The 21,405-nt window shown below is 40.2% G+C and overlaps 3 non-coding genes across 3 annotated transcripts; all 3 read right to left on the reverse strand.

Annotated features, from left to right (window-relative positions):
* Positions 1-269: 269 nt before the first annotated feature.
* Positions 270-342, reverse strand: TRNAA-AGC. The gene has a single exon. It is a non-coding gene; the product is annotated as a tRNA-Ala (tRNA).
* Positions 343-12,946: 12,604 nt separating this feature from the next.
* TRNAK-CUU lies at positions 12,947-13,019 on the reverse strand. Its single transcript has one exon. It is a non-coding gene; the product is annotated as a tRNA-Lys (tRNA).
* A 2,431-nt stretch (positions 13,020-15,450) lies between these two features.
* On the reverse strand, positions 15,451-15,523 carry TRNAA-AGC. Its single transcript has one exon. It is a non-coding gene; the product is annotated as a tRNA-Ala (tRNA).
* Between the last annotated feature and the right edge of the window lie 5,882 nt (positions 15,524-21,405).

Here is a 21,405-nt window from a genome sequence, read left to right on the forward strand (position 1 = left end):
CTTTGTAGATAGTGTCAAAAGCAGTTATTCTTAAGAGTTGAAGCACATGCGTGTTGTGCACAAATCAGTATAATGATGATCTGTTTCTGCTTAGAAGGTAAAATAAGTAATATATAGATTGTGTTAACTAGAAAAGTGGTATGTAGGCATGATCGGGAACAGTGTTGTTGAATGACTAAAACTGAATTAATGTTGTTCATTGATGGTATGGCTCAATTTAGTATAATTTCAGTTTGAGAATGTGTGCTGTCAAAGCAAGTAGAAAAGGATGGAGAATGCGGGCATCGATCCCGCTACCTCTCGCATGCTAAGCGAGCGCTCTACCATTTGAGCTAATTCCCCTGGTATAATTACTGTACAGTTGTTTTTCTTATGTATGAAAGAGCAGGTTACTCCATGTATTGTTGTGTTAATGCATTGTACGTGTATGAAAGTCATCAAGACATAATGATGCAGCAGTAGACAGGCTGTTTTTCTGACATGATACTGATTTGATTGATGATGCAGTGGTGTTGGCAGGCATACATATTTTCCTGTGTCACATAAATACACTGCTCCTGTTCCTACTTTACTTGTATTTCCTAAAAAGACTAACATCACCACAGTGGCTAATGTTCTGACTTAGTAGTACACCTAAGTATTTTGCATATAATTTAGTAGTTAGAAACAAGGTTAAAACAGTTATGTTTGACAGTTATTTTATATTATTTCCAGATTGTGCCCTTGCTACAGTGTGCAGCATCATTTAAAATATATGAGTAATGTGAGATATAACTAAAATTACACAGATATGCAATAGTTAGATGTTTTACAGGGGAAGGACATAATGCTGCAAAGTAGCAATTTTTCATTAATTATCTTGTGCAGGCAGAATTGTTACAAAGTATCACTAGCCTTTGAACATTGAAAGTGGCACCTTAAATATAATGGTTCGTGTTTTTTCTTTTTTTAGTGCTAGCATTTAAGACTTTGTTATTCCTAATGAAGCAAAACAAAAAAGGAAGCAGTTAATCAAGTGAGCAGTCCTTTGTTTGTGTTGAGGTTAGCACCCTGACAGAAAAAAGGAATGCAGGACTGTTTTGTATGACACATGCATTTAAGTAGTAGATGACACAGTGCGGTAGGTGCATAGCACTGATAATCTGTAGTGCATGGAGCACACTGATTACTTCTCATATTTGGAGGAAAAAAAATAGTTAAGGGCCAGAATGGAGCATGACCCGACCTTAACATTTGTTAAGCACCCCCTGCAGAAGTTGTTAAGGTCGGGTCCCGTGATAGGCAGTAAAATCTGTCTGTGCTGACTAGCAAAAGCAGCAGCAGAAGAAAATATTTGTTTATGCCTGCTGTCCATACCCTTGACATGTCCCTAACTTGTATAAAAAAAAAAAAAACTTGAGTTTCTAGAATAACAGGATGTGTGTGTTCGCTTGGATAATTGGAAGAATACAGACAATGAAACTGAAATGTGTGCCATTATTTAGTCACTTCAGGCCTCAATAATTTTTCTGAAAACCACGTTTTATGAGATACAGACGAAAAATATGAAGTAGTAATCTACATGTCCTGCAAAAAAATCTAAACACTTTAGAGGTAGTGGATATAAGAGTGAATGTAACAGACTTCATTACACTACCTCTTTGACAGCACTCATCTAAGTGTTTTATGAATGCCTGCAAAATACTTAGCAATTTTTTTCCCTGTTACTAGCAGTACGTGGAGCAGATAAAGCTGGATGTACTACAAAGAGTTATGATCATCTCACCAGTCATAACCCCTTATTATATGTTCTCGATGTGGATACCAAGATAAGCTCTCGAGGTGAATTCCTTGACATCCATGTCTTGAATACTTAATAAGCGGCTTATGATTGGTAAACTGATCATAATCCTCTGTCTAACACATGGAAGTGTTGTGATTACTGTCTTTCGGTTTTTCCCGGTTAGGGGTCGCCACAGCGGATCTCCGGTCCGCTAATGATTGGCAGTTGATTTTTACGTGCTGGCTTGCCGGGCCTAACGCACAACCTTCAACGAAGGAACGCCCATTCATGCATGTCGACACACAGAAGACGCTCTGAGAATCGAACGGGCAACGTCTAACTGTGAGGTGACAACGCTACCACATTACTATCCGAAATTATAAAAAGGTAAATCTGTTACATGCTACTGTAGTGGGAGACCCGGCCATAATGACGCTTTCATTGGTTAGTAACTTACTGTTTGATGTGTTATATTATTTCAGAATTTGAGTGTCATTAAACTTATGTACTCAGCTGAGGTTAACTAGCAACTTCACTTTATCCTTTACAGCAAAATGTGTTGGGATACACGTTTGTTTGTGCGTATCTTGTTTTTAGCCCTAAAATTAGTGGGTTTTTTTTTTTTTTTTTCATAGTACACAGCAAACACTTGAGTAGGAATCATTAGCACACAGCCTTGTAGCAATTCATAGTCCCAGGTTGCACTGTAATCCATTGAGCACAAATGTGCCACATATCATATATGTACATGACAGCATACTGTTCAGATGAAACTTGGTAGAGAAATAAGGTCTTAATGATAGGTAAATGTCTGAAGTGAATCTTTTCATAGGTCATGGTCGTATGTACATGAAATTAATTACCAGCGTGCACCTGCACTCCAGAAATATTGGTGTTGCGTATAGCAGGTTCAGTTCAGCGGCAGCATACTTTAGCAGTTAGCCCCGCCACATTCCCCTTACTATGTATGAGGCAGTACTCAGTGCCAAAGGAAGTGTTGCCATAAATGGCTGATGTAACTATCACTTCACCGATCAGACGACTGCTTTAGAATAGATAGGACATTGTATGAGGGCCATGATTGACCTATGTTGTAGACACACACACACACACACACACACACACACACACACACAGTCTTTTCAAATGCATGATCTTCTCATACCTGTGAAGAACAAGTTATGTATACGCTTTTTTATAGCTTTTTCTATGTTTGCCACGGGGACCTTTCAGAGACCAGTGGGAGGTCATGGGTGTTTCATATCTAGTGTACTCATTAAGTTCCCTAACATGATGCTTCTACGTGTAGATTCAGTGTCCTAGCAGACGACAGGACTGAGCTGACATCGTGTGTTCCTTCAACTATGTTTCCCACCTCCTCTTGGGTACTGGGTTGTGTACATTACATGCATATAACAATAAAAGCACCACCTGGCTGCCTCACAGTCATAGATGTTTGTGAACAGGCATTGACCTCATTCTGTCCACTTCTAGGTAGTGTATAATGAAGGTGGGGTAGTAACCAGCGTGTCCATGCAGCACCTTGGCAGTTCCCATGATTCATTTATATCGCACACCCCTTGGCAATATCACTGCTTCCTTCATAGTAATATGTGACATTCCACGCGGACATTTAGTTGATAATTGCAGGCATTCTAGCTAATGTTGATGTATGTAGTTACATGTGTAATATGTCCAAATATTAGAATTCCCAGTGTTGTTATAAGGCTGTGCTAGTCAATGCTTGGGCAAACCACATTTTGCATCGGAAATTCTCATATACACCAAAGATGATATGCACAATGCAAAAGGGAGGGTGGAGTAAGTTACACTTATTGTCATGCGCATAGTTGGCTAGGAGCACACTAATGCATGGCTTTATACACACAGACTGGGTAAAGGGTGCATGTCACAGGATGTGGTGATATTTGTCTTATTGTGAAGGGTACTCTGTGTCAGGGATAGGTTTCTTCAGTGTTTGGATGGGATTACAACTTTGTAACTGTGAACTGTGAACACTGCTGACTAGTTCTAATTTGACTTTGGGGGTCCCTCCCTAGCAGGAGTGGTGTATGATTCCTGTGCTGTATAACCTAGATGGCATCCTCTGGTGAGGTGTCCTGTCAGTGGGGACTCTGTCTTTGCCACCCATGATGAGGGTTGGCAGAACATCATACACTTCCAGACACAGGTGAGGACTGTGAACCCTGTGGTTGGCCCATTCCATAACTATTACAGTGGGACAGTGATAGTGGCTCTAAAAAACCTTCTACATGAATATTCAGATGGAAATGGTGTGTGCAGTCATTGATCCCTCCCTGGAATCTCATGACCTAGCTGAATAATGAGCTTCATGATGGACTGTTAAAGCACACTACCTTATACTCTAAAATCATTCATTGGGTTTTTTACCACATCCTCTTCCAGAGTAGTTCTAACCACGTTTCCTCACACCCCCTCTACCTCAGAAGTATTTCACTATCTACCATACAGCACCTCCACCCTCCTTACATCCATCACAAAGAATTTCTAGCCACCCCTACTACCACAAACTACTTCACTCCTAACCATAGCCTGGCTCCTTCCTCTCCTAATTTACTTCTCTTTCTAATATTTTACTCTGCTCCATCTTAATCTGTTAAGCTACATGTTATGTCATGCCCTTATATTATTGTATGTGTAACTATTGCAATCTTACCATATTTCATCATATGTGCAGCCATTCCTTATTGCAATAATTTTTTTGTGAATGTTATCAAAGTTGTGTTTGTATATGTAACACTGCTGTTTGATATCATTGTACATTGTTGTCATTTTATTGCCAACTGGCCAAGGTCGTAACTGAAATGGGCCTTTGGACCAGTGTACTTACCTGGTTAGCAAATTATGAATGCATTTATCTTTATATACCTGCTGAATGTATACACTGTTAATGACAGTACTACTCTCAAGTTCTCATCTCCATTACCACCAAAGATATTTTCCATCTTAACTGTTTCTGCATCCAGTCTTCACTTGATCTTTCTTTATCTCTCATCCTTTCTTTTCAGATATCTTAATTTTTATCACATTTTCTGTGCAGAAACAGATGTCTGTTTACATTACTGATTTTGTTTTGTGACTCTGTCTTTCATGCAATAAAATGAGTACACATCCACTATTCTTTAACTGCTTTTCTCAAATTCATCTTAAGAAAAACTTTGTTAAATCAGTGTTGGCTGCTATGAAATATGTGTTCCTTTGCCTTCACTCAGCATAGCGTGTCAGTGTTATACATATAACACTGCAGCAGTATGTGACTTCATCTCCCAAAATATTTATGTCATGGACTCCTGTCTGTTGAGAATAGTCTTGTTAAGTTGGTCAGCACTCCTTCAACACTGCAGTGAATGTCAGTGAGTGCTCAGTGTTTGTAGCAGGGCATCATTTTGAGCAAGGCTGAAATTGTCCAGCTTATCCTCCGAACATGCAGACACTTAATATTGCACGATAAAGAGCTGTAGACTGAACTATGAACTATTGGGCTTTACTATATGACAGCTGCAGCCAAAGGGCTAATTTGTGTAAACCATATTATATTGAAAGGGATGGCTATGGATGTATATAGCTGTATGAAGCTTTTCTCCCTATGCCTGCACTGAAAAGGGGTCATTCCTGAACCGGTCCGACTTACCTGGAAAACAAATAAATGAAACACTGTACCTGGATGATTGTACATCTGCTGATTAATCCTAAATGCTCCCACTTGTCAGGAGCCAGCTGTGACACGTTCAGAGTCATGCATCCCAAAGAGGGCCAGTGCATTGTGCGGTATTTCCACTTGAGATGCAGTTTGCATGCTAAGAGTGTCCATGCAAGATATGTCATGCAATGCCAACATACTTCTGTTGGATACCTGACTTTGCTGGATAGCGGATGTTCCTTTAACAAGATGTAGCTAGGATATGATGTGGTCAGCCTGCAGTCTTTATATGCAGTACTGCTGGACATAAATCTGCTGAAAGTGGAACTAACCTGGTGCATCATCCTCAGAGACACTGGGTGCATCCATCCTCATTCCCATTTCCACTCTTCCAGGGATGAGTCCAGAACTGACCTTTCCTTATAAAGACACCAGAGACTCCCCTGGGTCTGTCAGCTTGCTGCTTCCTGGTGGACGCCTTGAGGTCAGCCTCTCGGCTGCTATGAAATATGTGTTCCTTTGCCTTCACTCAGCATAGCGTGTCAGTGTTATACATATAACACTGCAGCAGTATGTAACTTCATCTCCCAAAATATTTATGTCATGGACTCCTGTCTGTTGAGAATAGTCTTGTTAAGTTGGTCAGCACTCCTTCAACACTGCAGTGAATGTCAGTGAGTGCTCAGTGTTTGTAGCAGGGCATCATTTTGAGCAAGGCTGAAATTGTCCAGCTTATCCTCCGAACATGCAGACACTTAATATTGCACGATAAAGAGCTGTAGACTGAACTGTGAACTATTGGGCTTTACTATATGACAGCTGCAGCCAAAGGGCTAATTTGTGTAAACCACATTATATTGAAAGGGATGGCTATAGATGTATATAGCTGTATGAATAGCTATGGGAATTCATGTAGCAGGTACATGCCAGAGGTTGGTCAGCTGCACTCCTCACAGGGCTCAGCTGCTTCATCACCACAAATATGCTCAGCATGAGGCAGTCATCCATGCTGCCAACCTTAGGAAATGTTGTATCTTTCGGCTTTTCCCAGTTAGGGGTCGTCACAGCAAAACTTCGGTCCGCTAATGATTGGCAGTAGATTTTTACGTGCCGAGTTGCCAGCTCTGATGCACAACCTTCGATGAAGGTATGCCCATTCACGCATGTCTCCACACAGAAGACGCTCTAGCTGAGAATCGAACAGGACGTCGTACTGTGAGGCGACAATGCTACCGCAGCTCCCAACCTTAGGAAATGACTTGAGGAAATGCTGGTGATGTTGCCCTGTGGGTGTGTGTAAATAAATTTGTATATGTAGATACAGATACATGTGTGTGTGTGTATATATATATATATATATATATACACACACACACACACACACACACACACACACACACACTTGTATGGGTGTGTAGTTCTAGTGCAGTCTAAATTGCTTAACATGAAAATGGTCGATAAAAGATAGCTAAAACAGAATATCGACAGAATCAGTATTACATCAGTGAGAGGTATATGCCCTTTCCAAATTGTAGTACGACCTCAGAGTTGGTATATTTAATTACCAGGATATGAGGTGTGCAAGGGGCTTGATTTGATGTCTTTAGTTTCCATCAAAATTTTTGGTTTGGACCTTTTCTCTCAGCCATTATCACATTGATTTTTTAAGCAGTTTAGACTAGTGTCACTGGATCTGTATGTCACTTGATCTGTATGTGTTGTGCGTATACACAGATATATGTATACATGCACGCAAACACACACATCCAACATATATATATATATATATATATATATATATATATATATATATATATATATATATATATATATATGTATATATATATATATATAAAGATAGCTATGTGCGTATATACATATATATGTGTATATCTATATACGGGTCCCCTTCAGATCATTGAACTTTTAAAAACTCTATTTTCATATGGCCGAGACCATATGACTGAACTTTTAAAAGTTTTGAATGGTCTGAACAGAGATTTCCATACAGCGCGGAAAGGGAAGATTTCCCTTTTCCACATTGTAGTGCAATCTCAGAGTTGGTATATTTAAATAGCCGGGGGTGTGGGGGGGTGGAGGGGGGCTTGCCCCCCTGCTAGAAACATTTACTTTTTTTTTTAACTTGTTCGAACTTTTAAATGTTCGATCATATCATCTCAGCCATATGAAAGTCGAACATTTGAAAGTTCAGTCATGTAAAGTAGACCCGTATATATATGTATGTATATATAGAGAAAGAGAGAGAGGTATGTGTGTATTTATATATATATATATATATATATATATATATATATATATGTATATATATATATGTGTGTGTGTGTATGCATGTATATATTTATATATATATATATATATATATATATATATCTACACACACACACACACACACACACACACACACACACATGGATATAAAAAGTTTACACACTCCTGTTAAAATGCCAGGTTTTTGAGATATAAAAAATGAGAGCACAATAAATCATTTCAAAACTTTTCCACCTTTAATGTGACTTATAACCTGTACAATTGAAAAACAAACAAATCTGTTAGGGGAAAAAATAAAAAACATACAATAAGCTGGTTGAATAAGTGGGCACTCCTTAAACTAATACTTTGTTGAATCACCGTTTGATTTAATTACAACATTCAGTCTTCTTGGGTAGGAGTCTATCAGCGGTGCATATCTTGACTTGGCAATATTTGCCCACTCTTCATTGCATAAGCACTCCCAATCTGTCATATTGCGAGGACATCTCTTATGCACAGCCCTCTTCAGGTCACCCCATCAATTTTCTATTGGATTTACGTCTGGGCTCTGGCTTTGCCATTCCAAAACTTTAATATTCTTCTGGTGAAGCCATTCTTTTTTTGATTTGGATGTATGCTTGGGGTCATTATCATGTTGAAAGGTGAAATTCCTCTTCATCTTCAGCTTTCTAGCAGACGCTTGAAGATTTTGGGCCAAAAGTGACTGGTATTTGGAACTGTTCATAATTCCCTCCACCTAGACTAAAGCCCCAAATTCCAGTTGAAGAAAAGCAACCCCCTAAGCATGATACTGCCACCAGCATACTTCCCCGTGAGGATGGTGTTCTTTTGGTGATGGGAAATGTTGTTTTTGTGCCAAACATACCTTTTGGAATTGTGGCCAAAAAGTTCAGCCTTGGTTTTTTCAGACCATAACACTTTCCCACATGCTTTTGGGAGACTTGATGTATTATTTTGCAAAGTTTAGTCATGCCTGAATGTTTTTCTTTGTAAGAAAAGATTTCCATCTTACAACCCTACCCCGTATTCCAGATATATGGAGAATATGGGAGATTGTTGTCACATGTAGTACACAACCAGTACTTGCCAGAAATTCTTGCAGCTCCTTCAGTGTTGCTGTAGGTCTCTTGGCAGCCTCCCTGACCAGTTTTCGTCTTGTATTTTCATCAATTTTGGAGGGACATCCAGCTCTTTGCAACATCACTGTTGTCCCATATTTTTTCCACTTTTTGATGACTGTCTTCACTGTTTTCCATGGTTTATCCAATGCTGTGGAAATTTTTTTTGTACCTTTCTCCTGACTGATACCTTTCAACAATGAGATCCCTTTGATGCTTTGTAAGTTCTCTGCGAAGCATGGCTTTTGCTGTAGCTGGCAACTAAGTAAATGTCAGGAAAATCCTACTAGTACAGCTGAACTTTGTTTGGGGTTAATCAGAGTCCCTTTACTTGATGGCAGGTGTATACCCAAGAAGACTGAATGCTGTAATTAAATCAAAAGGTGCTTCAACAAAGTATTAGTTTAAGGGTGTGCACACTTATACAACCAGCTTATGGTATGTCCCCCCCAACAGATTTGTTTCTTTTTCAATTGAATTGTAAAGGTTATATATCGCATTAAAGGTGGTAAAAGTTTTGAAATGATTTATTATGGTCTCATTTTTTCATATCAGAAAAAAAATGGCATTTTAACAGGGGTGTGTACAGTTTTTATATCCACTGTGTGTGTGTGTGTGTGTGTGTGTGTGTGTGTGTGTGTGTGTGTGTGTGTGTATATATATATATATATATATATATATATATATGTGTGCATGTATACATATATATGTGTGTATATATATTTATATATAAAAAAGGATAAATATAGAGGCCTTGGCCTTACCATAGTATAGGGCAGTTTGTCCTGATATCATAGTCATCTCTATTGCCTGTGTACAGTACAAACAATATGCAGATGTAGACAGATGTTCCTTTGGCTAGCCATATGTGAGTTCCTGTCCGAGGGAAAGGTATGTAAATGCAGCATACCGCACACTTTCAGATGCACTCGTCTCAGAGGTGGTTATAGATCCAAAAAGTTATGCTGTTCCTTCTCAGTACTGCTGCTCAAGTACCTAGTATGGCTTCCTATAGCTTTCCATATGTATACATACATGGGAAGCTGCACTGCTGCTCAAGTATCCAATATAGATACCCAGATCTGCATAACTTAGCTTACATAATGGCATTGCACTTCTTAAAGTATTGTTATACATGTCTGCAGGATGCAGAGGCAAGTCAGACTAGGTTGAATGAACATCTGTGAATTGCTGTACAGCTGAGACTTAAAGCCTTGTGTATTTGCTCATGGCTAAGAGCTCATGGTGGAGACCTGCATGAGTACAAGTTTCACTGCTTTGGAGCTACTTGTTGTTCTACCCACAATTCATAAGTCATGCTGTTTTTGTTCCTTGAAAGACTTACTCCATTTTCAGAGGATATTAAAAAAAAAAAGAGTGGCAGCTTGTACTAATAATGCCTTTTTTAAAGTACCTGCCTGGTGATGTGTGAAGAAGAGCAAGATTGTGTTGTGTATCCTTCACATTGAGTTCAGGGAAGAGCTACTAGATCGCTGAGATGCCACCTTTAGACAAGTTTGTGCCTGATGTGACCTTGCCAAGGTGTTAAACTGTTCCATGGGCATTATCAGGACAGGAGAACTGTGTAAGTACCCAGATTATGTCCATGCATAGTCCGAGGCAACATTGGCTTGAGTGGAATAGTAAATGGATAGCAATTTACTTTTTTGTTTTATTTTATGTTTGACGTTATTTTTGCTTCTGGCAAGGTCAGACTAGGGAATGTGTGCTATTTCGGTGTCAGTTGGAGGTGGTGGTTACACTTAATGATGTATGTCAACTACTTTTAATGCTACATGCATTTCATACACCCTATGTGATGTATCGCCCATTTACAGCTGTCCTATTTTCTTTGTAGCAATGTTAATGTATGCACAAGGATCACACACTGAAGTGCTGCCTGTCACGCAGCTAATATATTTATGGGGCTGTGCCTTGTACTCCTCTTCTGGAATCTTATCTTAGACTTGAGACAGTTTTCTGATGTGTTTTTCTTTTCCATTGTGTGCAGAGTTTGATATTAATTATAGAACCTATTGCAGGATGCTGGAAAGTGTATTGAGTAGTTACAGTAGTTCAACTCTTGATTTATTGGCTGTTTTGCAAATATGTAGAGTTCATTGTCTGGATAGATTCAGTTTTGTCAGATTTTGCTTTCTGTCTTCTCATGCAGGTCTGGATGGCAAATATGCTCAGTATGCAATTCAACTGTGACTTGCCTTGCTGAGGCTATTGCTGAGGAGTATGAGGGTGAAGAGACTGTGAACGCATTAAAACAGAGGGGTATCTTGGTCCATCACTGACAGATAACCCTGCACCTTTGCCTGACATATTTTTTCTGCAGTCAGAGTAGATTATTGAGACTCCATTGAGGAGAGCAGTGGGCTGGTGGGTGGACCTGATAGAGATCCTCTTGGTGTGGATAGGATGTTCACTCACCTTGCCCATATCCCCAAACCAGTCTGATCCATCAGTTGGTGATGGATCTCAGTAATATCCCTTTTGGCTGTAGCAGCAGACTGCATGCGGCTGCACCTTACCTCACTGCCCCCTTTTTCTTGTGTCCCTCACCATAGCCCATGCATTCTCCGCTCCCCCATCAGCGCTTGTCTGTTTGCTTCCATCACACACACACACACACACACACACACACACATATATATATATATATATATATATATATATATATATATCCCTACCCCATAGTGAGCACATTCACCTGTTTGTGTGCTATGCTGTTTGCATCTGTCTGCCCATGTACATTGTCCTTTCCCCTTTCCCTTTAACCCTACCCCATCTTCTCTTCTCTCTTTAAAAGCAAAAAGTGTGCCCTATAGTTAAAAAAAATGTAGTCAAGAATCTTCCTCCATTCTCCCCACTTGAAAATGTTTTTCTACTTTATGTCCCCTGCTTACTGACTACATATTTTCCTACTTTCCTATACTCCCCTTTTAATTTTCTGACAAGTAACCATGATTGTGGATACCATAGCACTGCAGTTGTGAACATTCTATGGTTGTATCCCTTTATGCAGTGCTTTATGCCATCCTGCTGATTTTAAGTGTAGGCCTGTTGAGTTTTTTGTTTTTGGTTCTTGCAGGATCTGTGCAGTGTGGTATGTAGCAACTCTGTTTTGCTACCTTGTATTGTGTTAGTGCACACATTTGTCCACTTAGTTGCTGCTGTGCTCATTAGTGAACCCTGGATGGCAGCTATCTACATGACAGTGCTGCTTAGCTGTGCCAGCCTGGTGCAGAAGTGCAGGTGTGAGTTCAAGCCATGCTCTGTGAGGAAAAAATGATATTATACCTTCAGAAAAAGGCACCTAGAAGGTCTGTCTTTTTTTACCAAAAGCATTTTTTGAGTCATTAAACTTTCAATAAAATTCATATTCTTAAAAATTTATAGTTTAAGCTTAGTGAAAGAAAGATCTGGCTTTTTGTTACATGTTGAGGAGTTAGGCAGCTCCATTTGTAATTTGTGAAACCATTTTTGGCATATCAGTTACATCACCCAGCTTGTTTTCAGTACTTGTTGGCATGGTAGTAGGAAGGATGAAAGTTTAATAGGCTTTGAAGAAGAAAGGAGCACAAAATGAGGATAGAAGGGTGAGATATTTAGGTTTAAGAAAAGAAGGGCAAGGAAAAGCAGACTGAAGAGGTTACAGTATGAGGTAAGAAATGGCTGGATGTACACTTTGTAGTTGAATGGAAATTAAAGGTTTTATCAAATTGATGTAATTGACAGAAGGGTTTGGAGTTTAAGAACAAAATGGTCGCCCGGGGTTTTCTCTTGGTGCTCCAGTTTCCTCCTACAGTCCAAAGATGTACATTAGGTGGATTGGGCACAGTAAATTGGCCATATGTGTGAGTGGTATTCAAGAACGATAGCAAGGCTAGCCACCCGGCAGTGTGAAACTGGCTGTAGATGATTGTCATTGTTGAAGTGACACCCTGACTTCATGTGGAAAATAGGGAAAAAAAAGTTGTAAGAAATAACATGGTGTTAGAAAAAACAGTGGCAAACAACTTGGGCTGTTAATTATGGCATGTGTGTGTTTTGTATGAAAAAAAAGCAACTAAAAAGTAAGTTCGCCCAACGTGGGGCTCGAACCCACGACCCTGAGATTAAGAGTCTCATGCTCTACCGACTGAGCTAGCCGGGCTGTTACAGATGTGTTTGTTTTTTCCCTTAAAAAAAGGAAGAGCACTGGAAATGGAGGTGTCATTGAATGAAATGAGTGCTGGAAGTGAGGATATTTTTATGTGGTATTCAGTTATTGCACTTCTGATATCAAAAGGTCACGTTTTGCCAATATGACAGTATGCATACAAGTTTCATTTATATAATTGTAAGAGCATGTGATTAAAATAGGATGTTGCTTAAAATGTGTTGGCTGTCAGCTTTTAGTCTTTGTTTAAAATAAACCATAACAGAAGAGTTGTAGGGAGTGTTCTAGTATCACATTTCATATTTTCTCTCTCCTTTCATTTGCTGTTAGGAAACAGCATTATCTCCTCCCCAAGGAGCTTACGACCATTTTTAGTGTTTTCATTTGGTTAATGTGGTTCTAATAACATAAGATGCAATTAAGTTGTTGTTGCACCTAACTCCACAGCCTGTTTTGTTTTTTGTAGCTGTGTCGAAGAACTGATTCACAACTGAACTTTGTCAGCTTCAGTGGCGACAGTGTGTGAAATGGTCAAATTAAGACTGTAAAAGCACATATAAAAATATTCTTGCAAATTTTACAGTTGTTATGGGCTGAGCATGTTACTGGCCATTGTTTGATAAATGTTCTATCCCAATAAACAAGCATGTTACAGTATGTCAAAGCAGCATTGGTGAATGCCTTACTTCATAAATATCAAGAAGGCATAAGAAATAAAAAAAGAAAAAAAGCAAAAAAGCTTTAGAAATCAAAATAAACCTCAGCAGCCTACAGTTTAGTTAAAACATCATTTACTTTAAGTTGATTATAATAGCCTGACAGAGTAGTAGTCTCTGGTTTCCATCAGAACGGGGGCACAGATTGTTTCAGAGAACTGCAGCCATGCAGAAGAATTTTTATTTCCATTGTGTCTTTGTTAAGAAAGATTTCAGGTGACATGTTCGTGACACTTGTTGTTACAGAAAGACTGGGATATTGACCCATGATTATTAGTCAGCACCTTAGGCCTTTATTTGCCAGGTGGTGAGCCCATTATGTTATAGAGTGAGCAGTGAGATGTATGTCTTTGGTCGAGTGGTATAAAACAGGCAGTTGTGTTTTGCAGAACCTGAGGGCTATACAATTTTCCTTTGAGGCTTGTGAAACTAGGAGTAGGCTAGTGTTGTTTTTGTGCCAAATGTACCTTTTGGAATTGTGGCCAGAAAGTTCAACCTTGGTCTCTCATCAGACCATAACACATTTTCCCACATGGGAGACTTGATGCATTTTAACCAGGCCTGGATGTTCAACTCCACAGCACATCTTGCCTAAAAAGCTGACTAAGCTTTCACTTAGAACATTTCAGTTCACAAAGAATATATCTGCACATGTTTGCATTTTCCTCTTATGTTCATAACATTTCAGTTTGTAATCACAAGCACAGAATATAACTGCACATATTAACATTTTCCACTTCTGTTCTCCAGAACACATACAAGCCTGTAATAAGAAGTCAGTAATTTGTCATACAAACGACTCAATAGCACATCTTTCCTGAAAGGCTGCCTAAGCTTTCACTTAGGACATTTCAATTTACAATTACAAAGAATATATCTGCACGTTTGCCTAAAAGGCTGCCTTAGCTTTCACTTGGGACATTTCAATTTACAATCACAAACAAAGAATATATCTGCAGATATATTCTTTTTGATTGTAAATTGAAATGTCCTAAGTGAAAGCCAAGGCAGCCTTTTAGGTAAGATGTGCTCTGGAGTTGTCTGTATGATAAATTACTGACTTCTTGTTACAGGCTTGTATGTGTTCTGGAGAACATAAGTGGAAAATGTAAATATGTGCAGATATATTCTGTGCTTGTGACTGCAAACTGAAATGTTATGGGAATTTGAATCTTGATACTTTATAAATAGGCTTTTAGAAGTGTATACATATACATTCAGTTTCTAGTTCAGTCAGTGGCATGTACCTTGTAGGATGTTGCTTTAAATTTGCTTGTTTACACCAGAACATTGTATTGGTTGGTTTTAATCATGTGTCTCAAGAGGATATTTGAACTAAGAGCTGTTTTTAAAATGTATTAGACGTCTGAAGAAGTGGAGTTACCCACGAAAGCGCTTGTGTTGAATAAAGATTTTTATACTAGATTCTACAGCCGTGTCAAAGTCCTGGTGTTTTGCTAGTTATTCTTAAGAGTTAAAGCACATGCAATGTGTGTCCCCATCTAGATCAGTATGATGATGATCTGTTTCTGCTTAGAAGGTTAAATAAGTAATGTATAGATTGTATTAACTAGAAAAGTGGTACTTGGGCATGATCGGGAACAGTGTTGTTGAATGACAAAAACTGAATTAATGTTCATTGATGGTATGGTTCAATTTAGTATAATTTCAGTTTGAGTATATGTGCTGTCAAAACAGGTACAAAAGAATGGAGAATGCGGGCATCGATCCCGCTACCTCTCGCATGCTAAGCGAGCGCTCTACCATTTGAGCTAATTCCCCATGTATAATAATTTTAAAGTTGTTTTTCATATATATGAAAGAACAGGTTACTCCATGTATTGCTTTTTTAATGCATTGTACTTGTATGAAACTCATGAAGAGATAATGATGCAGCAGTAGACGGGCTGTCTTTCTGACATGATACTGATTTGATTTCAACTTAGTGGTGTTGGCAGGCATACATATTTTCCTGTGTCACATGAATACACTGCTCCTCTTCCTTCTTTACTTGAATGTCCTAAAAAGACTAGGATCACCACAGTGGCTAATGTTGTGACTTGGTAGTACACCATAGGGGTGGTTTTGTAATTCTGACTTATTATTTATCTGGGGGTACCTTCATCTGTGGTGGGCTCAAATAACCATACAGTTACATTTGACAGTTGTTTTATATTATTTGCAGATTGTGCCCTTGCTGCAGTGTGCAGCATCATTTAAAAATGTACGAGTAATGTGAGATATAACTAAAATTAACAGATATTCAAGACTTGGCTGTTTTACAGGGGAAGGACATAATGCTGTAAAGTAGCAGTTTTTGAGTAATCATCTTGTCCAGGCAGAATTGTTACAAAGTAGCAATAGCCTTTGAATATTGCAACTGACACCTTAAATACATTGGGTTCTTGTTTTATTAATTACTTTAGTACTAGAACTTGCTCCAGACCGATGTCAGAAAAAGTTAATAATTGTATTTCTTGTGGGAAACAAATACCTCATAATGACTTTCATTCTTATTGTATTCCTTGCCTAGGCCCTGATCTGTACGTTGCTAATTGCAGGTTTTGTGCTAGATTTAACCAACGCACAATTAAGCGTTGGTACGATTTTGCATTTCATTACTTTGGCAGAAGATTTAATTGGATAGCCATCAGACTACCACAATTCACAAGAAAAGCAAGGAAAAGGAGGTCCAAAACTGACAAGGCTTCTTCTAAGCCAGTCGCCGGTTCTCAGTGAGGCGCACCTCAGAGCCATGGAGCAGACTAGGCCGCTGGAAACTCAAGGTATTGGACACTTGGAAAATATTCCCTCAGATGGGTCCGGAGCCGCTGAGCAGGCATCGGCTTCTGAGGGTGTTTTCAGGCCTACACAGTTATATGTAAAACAAGGCAAAGACTAAAGCACCACTAAAGACAAAGAAACAAGTGCAGCAAGCCCATGGACAGGCCTCCATGCCTAAAAAACAGATGCTCAAAATGGCCGAAGACCTAATTACTTTGATCAGGGGTTCCCATCCCCCTCCTGATAAGAGGCCTAGGCAAGAGACAGAATATGAATCTTCAGATCAGGTTTCCATTTCCTCTTACTCCTCTTCTGAACAGGAATACTCTCTTCCTCCCTATGAGGACTCTGCTGCTGAAGAATCTATCCCTTCAGCCTCTCCTCCTGAGGATTATTCTTTTGGGGAAACCCTGCATACCATGAGGGAGCACTTCCACTGGGAGAGCCAAGACTACTCAGAATCTAAGAAAAGGCTCAGAGACTTTCTTTTACTACCTCAGCACAGGCCTCTTGCTATCCCCCCTGTTTTAGACATTGTAGATGATGTATTTTCAGAGTCCAGCCTGTCTCCTGACTCTTTACCCCCTGCACCTGTTAAGCCAGACAGATACTACAGGGTTCAAGATTCACATAAATAAAAACCCTGCTGCTGACCCAGAAACTATTTCTCAGGGTCCCAAAGGGGTCAAGGCTTCCACTGCAAAAAACCCTATCCCCTCTGATAGGGATTCAAGGGCACTGGACAGATGGGGGAAAAAGGTTTACACTTCTGCTACCTTGGCTGTGAGGGCTTTAAATTGTCAATTTCATATGCTTAAATATCAGCAATACTTAATGTCACTGCTTAAACAGAAAATATTAACAAATTCTGAATGTGCAGAAAACAAGGAAATGCAGGATTTATTGCATGCAACTGAACAAGTGGGAAGCATACTTTGCAATGTGGTTTTGATTCTCTGGAGGCCTCTTGCAGGGCTGCTGTTACGGGTTCTGTCATTAGGAGGCATGCTTGGTTAAAGGAACAGAATCTGCCTGATCATGTTAAAGCAAAATTATTAGATGCTCCATTACAGCATGATACTTTGTTTGGTGTTAAAGCAGAAGAGGTGTTGAAGAAAATGGAGGACAAAGCAAAATCTATGCAGACAGTTAAGGATTTCTTACAGGTGCAGCCACCTAGATTTAGCAGGAACTGGCCCACAAAGAACTGGTCCTTTCCAGTGTCAGACAGGCCACAAAGAGGCAGATACAGATGCCCCAGAGGCAGACCCCAGCCTCAAGGTTCATACAGGCCTAAACAATGGGGTGCTTCTACCTCCAAAAGCGGAGAAGACAAATCACAGCCATACAGGAAACAGTCCCAATGACTTTCCTCTGCCAGCACCAAGCACTTATCTTTTGGCAGCCCCCTTAGGGGGGAAAACTAGCACTTTTTTCACAAAATTGGCACAATCACCCAGGACAAATGGGTCTTGAATATAGTGTCTCAGGGCTACAGGTTCCACTTTCACACCCTGCCAAGGGCAAAAGGTATGCCAGACCTGCCACACAATCAATGGGCAGAGGCACAAAAGCAAGTTTCATCCCTCATGGACATGAGGGCCATTCAGCGAGTACCACAGCAAGAGCAGGGACAAGGATTTTATTTGAGACTTCTCTTGGTACCCAGAAAGGACAAAGCCTGGAGACCAATACTGGACCTGTCTATTCTAAACACATTTCTGGACATTCCAAAATTCAAAATGTTGACTCTGCAGCAGCTTCTGCCCATGCTGGGCAAGAAGGCTTGGCTTGTAACTTTGGACCTAAAAAGGAATACCTGCATGTCCCAATCAATCTTGCAGAAGATACCTCAGATTCATAGCTGGCTCAATGCACTACCAATTCTCTGCACTGCCCTTTGGCTTATCTACTGTGCCCAGGGTCTTCACAAAATGCCTGGCACCAGTAATTGCATTTTGCAGACAAAGAGGAATTCAAATATATCCTTACTTGGATGACTGCCTTATTCAAGCAGAGAACAAGGACATTCTACTAAAGCATCTGGCGTTTGTAAAAAGATTACTAATTTGCCTAGGGTACACAGTAAACGAAAAGAAATCAAAACTAGTACCCTCTCAAGAGATAATATTCCTGGGTGCAAGCTTAAATACAACTGCCCAGATGGCTTATCTCACACCAGACAAACAAAGGCAACTGACTTCTTCAAAATGTTGGCAACAAAGACCCAGTTATCTGCAAGAAAAATTCTGCAGCCTTTGGGCTTCATGGCATCCTGCATTCTGCTAATTCCATATGCCAGACTGCATATGAGGAAACTACAATGGTATCTAAAAAGTGTTTGGACTCAACATTGCCACAGCCTGGAAACATTAATTACCCTCATTCCCTGCCTGCAACAGGAGTTTTGATGGTGGGCACAGGCCTGTCACCACAACAAGGGACAGCCATTCACTTTACCCACAGCCAGGCAGACACTAACAACGGATGCATCAAATTATGCCTGGGGGCCCCACATGGCAGAAAAATGTATTCAGGGCACATGGCCCGCAAGCCAGATGCATCTTCATATCAATCAAAAACAGATGCTAGCTGTTCAAAATGCCCTGACAGCTTTCAAGGATCTACTTCATCCAGGACAACTACTGATAAAGATGGACAATACTACAGTCATGAGGTACATAAAGCAAGGAGGCACACATTCCTACCCCCTCTGCAGACAAGCCATGACTTTGTGGGACACAGCATTGACTTATCAAGTTCACCTGCAAGCACAATTCCTGCCAGGAAAGATAAATACTCTGGCAGACGAACTAAGCAGAAACCTCATGGATCCCCACGTGGAAACTGGATCCACAAGTCTTCAGCATGATAACAAGGAAGTGGGGATGCCCAGACATAGATCTATTTGCCTCCTCACAACTGCCAACTACAGAGATTCTGCACAAGGACTTATCACAAGCAAACATGGAAAGTGGATGTATATGCCTTTCCTCCACTGCCTCTCCTCCCCAAGGTACTCCTAAGGTCAGACAAGAGAAGCCAAAAATGATACGGATTGCCCCAGACTGGCCACGCCAGCACTGGTACCCAATCCTAAAGAACTTGCAACAAAATAATCAGATCCTGCACAGCCAACTCAGGACCTTAAATCTGGCAGCATGGCGGATAATGTAGCCATTCAGAACACTCCTCTCCAAAGCTGTGATGGATGTTATTTTGGAGGCCAGGAGGCCCAGTACCAGAAAATCTTATGCAGAAAAATGGAAGAGATTCTGTGCTTGGAACCAGGCACAAGGAATTGACACGTTTGTTCCAAACATTCCTCAGATTTTACAATACTTAACTGAGATGCTGGACAGAGGCCTATCCTTTTCATCAATTAAGATCCATGCCTCTGCCATTTCAGCCCATTACAATATATAACCACCTATCTTTTCTCATTCTTTAATAAGGCAGTACCTCAGAGGGGCAAAAACCATAAAACCTCCAAGGAGAGCACCAATACCTGCATGGGACCTCAATTATGTCTTGGAAAAACTCACACTGCCTCCTTTTGAGCCAGCCTCAACAGCTGATATAAAATTCTTATCATGGAAAACAGCTCTGCTCCTAGCAATAACCTCTGCATGATGAGTCTTGGAGTTACAGGCACTTATGGCTGTGGAACCTTTTATCATTTTCCATCCAGACAGGGTTTCTCTGAGGACAAACCCGAGATTTATACCTAAGGTGGTGTCCAGTGTGGCCCTTAACCAAACCATTCACTTGCCTACCTTTTATCCAAACCCACAGAACAAGGGGGAGAGACTTCTGCATTCTTTGGACATACACAGACAGCTACGCTTCTACTTGGACAGAGCTAAAGCTTTCAGAAAGACTGAGCAACTTTTAGTGGCATATGCTGCAGGATCACAAGGAAAGGCTATCTCAAAACAGACCATTTCAAAATGGATAGGCCATTGCATTCATTTCTGCTATTCACAACATGGCAAATCAGTGCCTAAGGACATTAGGCCACATTCAACCAGAGCAGCAGCCTTCCTCAGAGGACCAAAGACATCTTAGAGGCTGCAACTTGGAGTTCAGTGCACACCTTTACAAAGCACTACCACTTACCTCTCTACTCTAAATCCAGAGCAGGCTTTGCCACTGCAGTTCTGCAGGGCCTCATAGCCTCTCCTAATCCTATTTAGCCCCAGCCACCCATCCTCAGCTTTGGGATTCAAAATGACTGCAACAGTGAAACACGATGAACATAGTACAGTTGTGTACCTACCATAAATGTAGATGTTCGAGTGTATTCACTGTTGCAGTCAGTTACCCTCCCACCATCCCCCTTTGTTTTGCTGGGTCTTATCTGTACTTCTCTATTCTATACAACCTATGTGGTGTATTTGCTTGTAGATGAAGGAAATGATTACCTTAGTGCATGCATGTTTATTGGCATAATTTTTAGCCTACCCTTTTGGGGGCACCTGACATCTGGGGCAAGAAAAACTGAAGAAAATGGTGTTGGCTGCATCTTTTATACCCTGGCACTGCGTCAGGGAAGAGGTGACAGCAACTGACGCTGGACCAAGACTTTGCAATTCAGGATGACTGCGGGTAGCCTGCCAGCAGGATAACCCAAGAGTAATGACTGCAGCAGTGAATACACTCTAACATCTACATTTATGGTAGGTACACAACTGTACTTTCTGCTGAGTCAGCGTAGCAGGAGCATTCTTTATGAATGGAGAATACTATATAATTTCATCAGCATTTGTTTCCACTTATATGTATTATTAGCATTGATATTTTGCAATAACACTGGTCTTGTACAAACTGACCTCAGGTCTGCTAGATTGTCTTACTGTAACACATCAGTAGCTTTAGTG

Source organism: Protopterus annectens, chromosome 9.part0, assembly GCF_019279795.1.
Source record: "Protopterus annectens isolate FY-2018-M chromosome 9.part0, PAN1.0, whole genome shotgun sequence".
Classification (NCBI taxonomy): Eukaryota; Metazoa; Chordata; order Ceratodontiformes; family Protopteridae; genus Protopterus; species Protopterus annectens.